Here is an 11,626-nt window from a genome sequence, read left to right as displayed (position 1 = left end):
TCCAATCTGTAACATGATCCCTACGATCGTTATTATACAATTATTGTTTATATAATCTTTAAACGTGTTACCCGGTACATCTGGGGACACTGTTAACCCAGTACTGTACCCATTCCGGGGGCAATGTTAACCCAGAAACACTTCTCCGGACTCAGATTGTGATATCGTTTAGAGTTCCATGGTCACAATTACTATTAGTTTGTTTTCCCCGTTTTGCGTGCCTAGCACGGTTATCCGTTTTTACGTTTCAAAAATGAGTTTGGTCACACACGACCTGAAAATAGTGGTTCACAAATAATTTTATTAAAGATGTGAAATTAGAGCTCGGTTTAGTCGCCCTGATTGGCCGCGGGACCCGTTTCCGTCTTTAGCACACCGGAAACTGTTAAATTGGGTAAAATTACTTAAATCATCCGAATTATTTTCGGATGATTCATTTTTACTTGTTTAACTCAATTATATGAAAATAGTTCATTTTTAGGGTTTTTATACACCAGTCAGCTCGCTTAGGCGAACTTTACCGGTTTACGCGTTTTAAGCCTTAAAAGTTTGTTTTTGCACAAATAATTATCCGTTTAATCTCGGATCTTGAAATTTTGCACAAATCACTTTTTTGACAGTGGGGAATTTTATAAAAATATTTCCAGAATTAATTTTTATATTTAAAATTTATTTATCTATTTTTAAACACCATTTAAACACTAAATATGTCGTAAGTACCAAACGACCTTAGAAAAATCTCAAATTTTTCCTGGATGTCCCCTGCCATCCACATAATCCCCTGTAATTTTTCCAGAACCAAAATCTCTTTTTACATGCCATTTTCACTAAAACCGAGCTAAAAAACCCTAGAACTCGTTTAACCGAAAAGCCTACTTAAACTTCTCCAACTGACCTAAAATTTTGTGTGTGACTTTTAAATGATATAAAAAGCTTATTTGAAATTTTCCAGAATTTTTCATGATATTTAACTATTTTTCACCATTTTTAGCCAAAACCGAGCATTAAATTCACCAAATATTCATCCTTTGTCCAAAAATTACCAAAAATTCATAGAACTCATATTTTCATGTGTAGATCATCCCTGTAAAATTTCATGATCTAACTCTAACCCTACCACAATCTGTCCAAAAATCCAATACCGAACATAAACCGAATATACCTTTTGTTTTCCGCCACTACAAGCTACAAACTCGTCTTTCCGCCTTATCTACCACTAAATACAGAACCTACAACCAACATACCACAATACCAAGCAAGTTACACTCACGATCAAGCCTCTTACACTATAGTTTCGGTTATTGTTCCAAAACTAAAGTTTAAACCGTAAAATTTCGTTTTTGGTCCGTTTAACTCCTTTCTTGGACCAAGATCCCTTGTATAACCCGTATACATCACTTGATCATGCAAGTGAAACCTCATTTTCTTGCAAATAAACTCAAGAAACGAAGATGAACACGTAAATAACTCGATTTTTACCTCGGTTTTCTTGCTAAAAACTCGGGTTTTTAGATCATGGTGTGGAAGAGAAGGAGGATTGTTGAGTTGTTTGTGTAAAAAAAAGAATAACAAGACAAGGGGGAATACCCCTTGTCCGATTGGAAACATAAGGGGGGTGGGATGGGACCCACCTCTCCATTCTTGGCCACTCATTTGGATTCTCGAAATCCGGATAATGTTTTGGATAATCTGGTTCAGTTCGTTTTTCGGTTAAATGTTTAATTTGGCTTAAAACGAGGCTAAAACGATCGTTTTTCGGCTAAAAAATGAAATTTATATAAAACCGATTTAAAAACTTTAAAAACTTAAACCATGACATTTATTAACTTAAAACATCATATTATTAATTATTTCGCATCTTTTTCGGCTTGATCGATCATCTCTTGCTCGGTTTGGTATTGAAGGTTTCGTTTAATGTACCGACGTATCATTAAATCGAAATTCTTTTTCTGTGCTTTAATTCACTTATCCCGAAGCTTTAATACTTCGTAAACATCACTAAATATCATATATATCGTCTATAATTGAACCCCCGATTCGTTCGGGTTTTAATAACTATCGATCGATTAATCACCTATTCAATACGATGAATTATATATTCACGTACAATCAATACAGTGAACCATGTATTCTCGTTAATTATTATGGTAATTCATGTACCCGACATTAAATATAACGTAACTACTGTCTACCGGTTAGGGTATACCTGGTTTAGTCGGAATCGTTACAACCAGGATATCGTCAATAAACACAATCACAAACTTGTCGAGGTACGCCTTGCATACTCGATTCATGAGATCCATAAATACGGCTGGTGCGTTGGTTAGTCCAAAAGGCATAACCGAAAACTCGTAGTGACCATACCGTGTTCTGAAAGCCGTCTTTGAAATATCTTCTTCGCGCACTTTTAGTTGATGGTAACCAGATCGCAGATCGATCTTCGAGTAATAACTCGATCCTTGGAGCTGGTCAAACAGATCATCAATTCGGGGTAAAGGATAACGGTTCTTGACCGTCACCTTGTTCAACTCCCGGTAGTCGATGCACATGCGGAAAGTCCCGTCTTTCTTTCGGACAAATAAGACAGGGGCTCCCCATGGTGATGAGCTAGGTCGGATAAAACCCTTATCCAACAAATCTTGTAACTGAGTGGACAGCTCCTGAAGCTCCGCCGGTGCAAGCCGATACGGGGCTCGTGCTATGGGTGCTGCACCGGGTGTCAACTCGATTTGGAATTCGACTTGTCGTATAGGAGGGAGTCCAGGCAAATCCTCCGGGAAAACTTCCGGAAAATCTCGCACAATCGGTATATCTTCGATTCGTTTCTCCTCCGCGGGTTTCTCGACAATATGCGTCAAAATTGCCGGATGACCCTTTCGTAGATACTTCTGCGCCTTCATGAGGGTAATGACGCTGGTGGTCATACCGCTTCTCTCACCCCGGATCGAAATGATCTCGCCGAAAGGGGTAGTAATGTGGACTATCTTGTCGTGACATATAATCTCCGCTCGGTTCTCAGATAACCAGTCCATGCCGACAACGACATCGAAACTTCCAAGCATAAAAGGTATAAGGTCGATATCAAAAATATGACCTGACAGTTTTAACTTACATCCCGCAAGTACATGAGTCGTTACTATAGTCTTACCGTCAGCTAATTCAACAGGAAACTTAGCATCTAACGGGGTTGGAGTTAGGTCTAAGAGTTGACTAAAGGCTTTTGATACAAAACTCCTATCAGCTCCAGTGTCAAACAAAACAGAAGCAAAACAATCGTTTACAGGGAACTTACCAGTCACCACGTACGGATCATTGCGGGCTTGACCCGACCCAATAACAAAAGCTCTTCCTTTACCATTGTTGTCGTTCTGTTTCAGCTTGGGGCAATCTTTCCTGAAATAACCCTCCTGACCACATTCGAAACATCCCTTAGTCGTCATAGGTGGTTTAGGAGCACCCTTTGCCGCAAGGTCTCCTCTACATTCCTTTGTCTGGTGACCCATCTTTCCGCATCTCAGACACTTGACACGGTCACACGGGCCAGCATGATGATAGTTACACCTGTTGCACTTCGGGTATTTCCCAGCATAGCCGCTCAAACCCTGCCCGCTACCGTTGTTATTGTTGTTGTGACTCTGATTGTTGAAGCTCCGGGTGAATTCGGGCTTTCGGTAGTGTTGCTGTTGTGGGGGGTTCGAGGATGAGGATCTGGTATTGTCAAACTTTCTCTTTCCATTGCTCGGGTTGTTGTTGTTGCTGTTGTTATCAGTACTCGGGTTGTCACGGGCTTTAGTGGTTGAACCCCTAGGTGGTAGCGCACCCTGGGTCACTGCTTGATCCGTCAGTTTGTGAGCTAACCGAATCGCTTGTTGAATCATGGCCGGTCTGGAAGACGTCACCATGCCCTGAATTTGCGGTGCTAACCCATCAATATACATTTCAATCCTCTTACTCGGCGGGTCTACCATCCGTGGACACATCACAGCCAACTCGTGAGAACGGGTGATGTAGGCTTCGATTTCTGAACCCACCATCTTCAATGACCAAAACTCGGATTCTAACTTTGCAATCTCCTCCCTAGGGCAGTACTCTTCTCGCATCATGTTTTTGAACTCCTCCCAGTTCATCGCGTTAGCCAGTTCCAATCCAAGGATCTGCACGTTTGAATTCCACCATGTGAGGGCAGAATCTTCAAGTGTTCCAGCAGCAAATTTAACCCTACTGGCAGGGGGACAATTACACATCTCAAACGCCGACTCGGCCTTCTCAGCCCAACGCAGGAAACCTATAGCTCCCTCAGTGCCCTTAAACGTACTGGGCTTGCAGTCAAGGTAATTCTTGAAGGTACACGTTCCAATTGGACCTCCAGCTTGGTTCTGAACATGTGCGGCTAGAGCGGCCGCCGCATGGTCATTCAGCAGAGTTTGGAGTTCTGCTGCAGTCAGGTTAATGTTACCACGTCCGTGTCCAGCGTTTCTTCCAGACATCTAGTTGTTATCATTCTCAAATGTCATCGTCTGAGGACACCTCTGAGTGTGCCTCCTCCTCAGCCGGTTCTTCCTCCGGTTCTTCTTCAGGTTCCTCCTCGGGATCTTCCTCGGGATCCTCCTCAGGCTCCTCTTCGGGATCTTCTTCGGGTTCCTCTTCAGGCTCTGCCTCAGGCTCTGCTTCCGGCTCTGCCTCAGGTTCAGCTGCGTTCTGAGCAATTTGCATTTGTAAGACATCGCAGCGCTCTAAAGCTATCTCAGTTCGGGTCCTTGCTACTTGGAGTTGCTCTTGCAAGTCTAACATCTCGGCTTGCATCTTTCTCATAATCTTCATCTGTTGATCACTAGCCTCTTGCATTTCCTTCATTGCTACTGTCATGCGGGAAATTTCCTCTTTAGTTTCGGTTCCATCTTTTAACAGTCCGGAAACGTTCGCTCTCGTATAGCGCATGTAACCAACATCACGCTCCAAACAAGAGACAACAGTTGCGAGCACACGCTCTACAGGTTCGGTTATGGGTGGTAAGGTGTTGGGATAAGCAGGATGGTTCGGGTGGGGTAATGGGGGAACTTGTTCGCGATAAACCATACGCCTGATCATATTAGGGTACCAATCCCAGCTAACTTCGTTTTCGTACATGCCTCCGGATAAGAGATACCTCTTTGGTGCAAGAGCTTCGAGCTCCGGGACTACTCGGGGTGGCGATGAGTTGGGAAGATGCGGTTCCTTTCCAGGGGCGTGAGACATCGGGTCGGATGATGATGACGATGGCGTCGACATCCTTACAGGTAAGCCGTGTATGCGCGCGTATGAGTGAAAGAGGTAAAGAGATAAGATAACAATGACTACACAAACATATGCAGTGCGTATCATTATAACTAATGGGTCGTCACGGTTATAGTCTAGTATGCATGCAATTTCTAGTTCGCTATAACCTGGCTCTGATACCAATCTGTCACACCCTCAAAATTCACTAACGGAGTTTTACCGTCAGAGGCTGTGAACTAACAGGATCGGAATCATTAGTTATAATCAAACCATAAAAACATTTAAATGAAATTAAGTGCGGAAGCGTAAAAACCAAAAGACAAAAGTTGCGTCACGCAGGACGACTTAAAAACCCAAGTAATAATAGTTAAAACATGTTTGCATATCAGAATGTTCAAAAACCATGCATGATCCTATACCGCGCGCCCGCCTCGGCTACCTGAGAATAACATACTAAAAGTGTCAACACGGGGTTGGTGAGTTCACAAGTTTATATAAAATAAAGCGTTTAGCGTTTGCGTTCAGCGTTTTGCGTTCAGCGTTTTGCGTTAAGCGTTTTGCTTTACCAGATAGTGTTATGTCAATTATATATCTATAGGTAGCTAGCCTATAAAACAAGTATTACTAAGTGTTCGACACCGAAGCTGACTGTTTATCATTTGCCTTGCCACCAGGTCTATCCCGACCATGGTATGTGTTTAGCCAAGATTACACCCACTCGACCTCCAGTCGAGTTTAGCGTTGGGTGGGGTTTGTCAAACCCAGTAGTACTACTCAACAATGACTCGCTATTATCCAATATTAAACGGTTCGATGTGAATGAAGGACTTTAGTTATTGCGTTTGCCACTTAGTCTTTACAAGTGATATATAATCTATATTAACAAAATCTTAAAAGCGTTTCCGGAGTATGTTATCTCCCCCCAAGTGAAAAGCGTTTGAAAACAGTTTAAAAGGGGTAAGTGAACTCACTGTTTGCGAAGAATTCCCAAAATAAATCACCAAGTGATGCGCGTCACAGAAAACTCTCTCTAGCGTTCTAAAACAACAAGGAGATTTTTCTAAGTGTCGGAAATATTATCGAGTCTCTAGACCCGGCACATAATACCTATGCACACAATGTGTTTCGTGTTTCGTTTGTGAATCGTGTGTGACTTTAACAAGTACATTCGTGATGCATTACATGTGTGAGCAATTATTTACGTGTCATGTATTAATAATGTACATCACTAGCAATTACTCCCCGTAAGGGCAATTTGGTCAACACATAACAATTAACTAGCAATTATTATGTTTCATGCATTTTCACAAAATTCAGCAGCTAGTTTCACCGAGACAGAAATTCTACTTGAAAGATTGTACTATTCCACCGATCATAGCATCTCAATTAATTTACCAAAAATCATCACAAAAGCATACATGTATTAGGTTTCCAGAACATATTTTATTTTATTTTTATTCCACATATGTTTCTCACAATGATCAAAACATTACAGCAAACTCATAACAGTCAAATTCATGCGCAACAGACTGTTATTTGAAATTCCCGTTAAATGAAAAATCCAAAAAATGCAAGACCACTTGGGTTAGGTTTCTAACTCAACAAGTCAACTTCCAGAAGTGGAACCAACCCAATTGGTCTCGTAGTTCATGAGATATAACATTTACAAAACAACCTAACAGCAGGTCTAACAACTCAGCTTTGCACATCGTTTTTGTAAAATCATAAAGGTTAACTTTTACACGTCCAAAAATTGCAAATTTATATTCTTTAGAAACTAGACTCAACCTAGTTTACTGTAGTATCAATAATCTCAACCAATTTTTACATTTACACCCCGATACAGTCAATTGAACATCAACAACACAATCTGTCCAGAAACTGTTTGCATCCAAACTCAACATATTAACTATCTATGGACCATAATCCGTTCATATAACATTCTAGACACCATAACCATCATCCATGCATATCAATTACACCATACATACATGGTTAGGGTTTTATTTGATCTCAAAATCAAAGACACAACAATTAACATGTAATAATATCAATTCTAGTTATCCAATCATCATCAATACATCATCAAATCAAACAAAGATCATATGAACACAATATATGAAATTTCCAGATTTTAGGGTTTATAATTATACCTTCAAAAGCACAAAAATAAGCAAGAGGAAGGTAGAAGATGACTAGAATCGGGTGTAGGAGGCTTTAATTGTGAAAAACAAGATCAAAAACAAGAGATATGTGTGTGTGTGTGAGCCAATCGTGAGGAGGGGGGAGGGGGGGCTGGCCGTCGGCTTTGGGAAGAGGGAGAGGGAGGAGAGGTTAGGGTTTATATTTATTAATAATAATAACATGTTACACTTTAGTCCCTCAACTTCTAGTTTGTACTTTTCTAGCTTAATTAACTAGTTCTAGCACATTGAGTTAACGTTTATAACAATGTTATCACATAACACATAAGTCTAACACATAATTATCACATAATTATTGTTTTGACGTTTTTCGTTTATTCACCAATCGTTTGCGTCAACTCGTTTGCGTTTCGGTGCAATTCCCGAAAGACTACACATGTAGTAAGTGTCAAGCGTCATTTAAACCCTAGTTTAAATGTAATGAGGTGTGCATTATAGATTCAATGATCTAAAGTTTGAATTGACGGAGTTGAGTTAACGGAGTTAACCTGAAATTGACGATTGTCACAAATACTGAACCCCATCATATCGCTTTATCACAAGCAATTTGAGTTGTTCATCATACAACCAGTAGATAATGCCTTTCTTTAATTCAGCATAGCCCTTGATATTGTAACTTTTCTTGAACATTCTATAAAATAAACTATAGTATTAGTGGAATTAATTGATATGTATACAATTGAAGTTTCATCAAAGAGGCTCGGAATATAATAACATGTGCATAATATTTGGGCTAATTTATAGGATTACTTGTTTGTTTTAACAACTGGATAATTATTGACTAAAAGTCTGAATTAAAGGGAATTTATATAGAACTTTTATTTTATATAATTTGGTAAAATTATGTATTATAATTTATAGACTAAAAATGTGTGGTGTATCATTAATTTTAAAAAACTAATGCTAACAGGTTATATAATTATTCGCTAGTATATATAAACATCTTTGTTTTAAAATACACACATGTAGGAGATTATTAGTGTAATTGTATGCTCAAATGTAAAGATACATTACACAATTGTTATAATATTTAATTTCAAACCATAAGAACTGGTGTGAAGGTTGATAAAAACTTCAAATAGTAGAAAATAACATGTCATATAGTCAAAATAATGTTACTAACATTTAAGAATTAATAATAGGAACTCAAATAATTAATTACATTAATGGTAGAAAATAAAATGAGTCATGAAAATACTTATTGAATAATTTTTTATTAAACCATTTGATGTTACAGTTACACTTAACCACCATTTGAGTTAAAACAAAAAGTAAATACTTTGTATAAAATAAGATAAAGCTTCAGTAAACACACATAGGTAAAATGTAAATTCCACATCAAACCTTAAGTTCGAAATATTAAATGAACAACCAAAAGAAAACATGTTAGTTCTTAGTCATTACATTAACATTAACATGAAAAACAAAAGTCAAAAGCTACCAAAACATAAACGCTTCAAACTGCAAAAAACAGATGCTTTAGGATTCTACTAGGAAATGTTAGGATTGATCATTGAATTTCATAAAGTATCAACGAACGCGTGTGTCGGTTGTACTTGAAAACACAACGCCGGCCAATTGGAATACGATTTGCAACCCTAAAATGTTCCCAATCATGAACCCGGTAGCGGTCTTCAAGTCCATTTTTTTCAATGCGTATCTCGGTTAAAACATCTGATCCAGAGGGATTTATGAGAATGATTCTTTGTTCAGCATCCAATCCGTTCTCACGTGCAAATTGAACGAGCAAATGCTAACAATAAAAGTTTGGAAGGTGTCAAAAACATTCAGATTAACAGAATATAAGGTGGAAAAAAAACATTTATAATAAGAAACGGACAATTTACCAATAACTTACCCATCTCTTGCTAACAACATCTACAAAGTTGTTGAGCTTGTAATCAAATTCATCATCAGAAATGTCTTCAACCATCTCGTCACTAACTTCCAACTCCTCATCACCAACTGAAGGTTAAATGAGACCAAGAATTAGAAACACACATTTTGTAAAAATGGTTTTAAAAAATTTAAAACGGAAAAGGATAGAGTATCAAACCATCGATAATGTCTACGGATTGAATTTCTTGATCACTATCATCTTCAATAGGAAACGGAAAAATGCCAATTTGTGCATTCAAATGTGGACCATAGTACACCATAAAAGGATTAAACTCAATGCGTTCAATGCCATAGACGTCAAAGACATACATTCTATAGGTCGTATCATGAATATGTTGGAAGACAGCACTCTCACCGGCAGCTAAATTAACATAAAATGAAACCTCCTCCCACACATCACAAAGTGCAAAAGTAGAATTACCGGTGTTCAACATACGAATCGGTATATCCCATGACGGTCCGCCAGCGATATAAATATAAAAACTTATGCCATCAGCCGCGTTACCAAAGTAGCAAGTAACCTGATCGTCTTTCAACGGCTAATACAAGTTGAAAATCATAATAAACAAAAATTAAATACATCAAACTAACACATAAGAAATTGAAAACACATTAACAACAATAAGGATAAAAAGTAAAAACCAAAAACACATACAAGGTACGTTAGAGTCGGGTATTTAACAAATGATGCCAAATGCTTTTCGTTATCATTAGGCTCATACGGAAGAAAAAGAAACTTCCATTCATGTAAATTATCCGGAACCAACACAAAAAAATCACCCTCCATAATATTATGTCGCCGAACAAATTGTCTCCATCCGGAAGTTAAAACATATTTACCGTCGATATACTCAATACGTATGAGATGACCGTTATCATTTGAACGATAAAGATAAAAATACCGATCCTCTGGTTCACCTAAATAAATGTTCACAAACAGAGGGAGGAAGAACCTGATATGCAAATAACAAAATCATGTAAATGGAATACTCGTTTACAAAATTGAAAGTATTCAATAAAGCGTATATGTATGATTTCAAGGCCATACCATATGTGTTTCCGCTGGATCATAACATTTGATCACGGGTGGGACGTCCATTATCACTGTCTGGTCATGAAATCATTATGAATAAGTTGAATAACTTGGAATAACAGAATTTACGAGCATATAAGATAGCATACAGTATACAACAAACTTATATTCACGGTTTATAGTACCTAACAAAGTAGCAGTAGGTTTTATTGAAGTAAATGGTTAATGAAATATCATAATTACTTTATAATCTCCAAAATTGTATGTGTTTACTCAAAATAATAACAATAATAGTCACTAATAGTTTCAAAAACATTCGTGTTGATAAACTTGAGTTTTAAACCTATTAAATCCGTTGGTTTAATTTTCAACAAATGTAGAGATAATTGGAGGATCAGTTTCATAACTCATGGTGACATAAAAATATTGCAAGAGCCGGGATTGCAGATTATTATAAACATAACAACAGTAATTCTCAAGAAGATCTAACCTGATAAACTTTGTGCAGTGGATGAGAGGAAGATGAAGGGTTTGGTTAACTTCTGCTGAATGATGATGATGATGATACAAAAGGTATGTATTAAGTATGTTAATATAATATTAATATTATTGTAGATTTTTTTGGCCAAAAGATTTTGATAACTGTATTAAATATTGTATTCACCAATTATAATCTACATAAAAAAGCAAAATTGATATATTTAAAATGGTCTAGATGTGAAATTGATATCTTTATATATGATGGAAATTTTTTAACCGTGAATATGTTTAAATAAATTTGTAATATAAAAATTAGTTATAGATGGTGTATAATGTAACTAATTGGTTGAAAGATATTATATTTAATGTAATACAGAAACATATTATTAATAATTACTTTATGTGGTTAATTAACCTATATGAGAATACTTATATTTTGATATGGAAAATTAAACATATCAAATATCGATGTCTGTCATTGATACAAACTAAAAAATAATTACATATGATCTAAAGTAATTATGTTTGTTTTTTTTAACAATACGTTTAGTAAAATTAGAATTACTAAATGTGATAAACTAAGTATGTTTTTTATTAATAAATGTTTCCTATATTTGAATAATAGATAATAAACTTCAAAATTATTAAATACATTAGTGGAAACAAGTCTTTATTATATGTCAATCAAGTTTATATGTTATGTGAAAAGGTAAATTACGTACATCTAATTGATAAGTCCAAAGAATAAAAAAAA

Source organism: Bidens hawaiensis, unplaced genomic scaffold (genome assembly GCF_021521415.1).
Source record: "Bidens hawaiensis isolate Kalapana, Puna unplaced genomic scaffold, B.hawaiensis_p1.1 tig00000780_1, whole genome shotgun sequence".
NCBI lineage: Eukaryota > Viridiplantae > Streptophyta > Magnoliopsida > Asterales > Asteraceae > Bidens > Bidens hawaiensis.
This window is presented reverse-complemented; position numbering follows the sequence as displayed.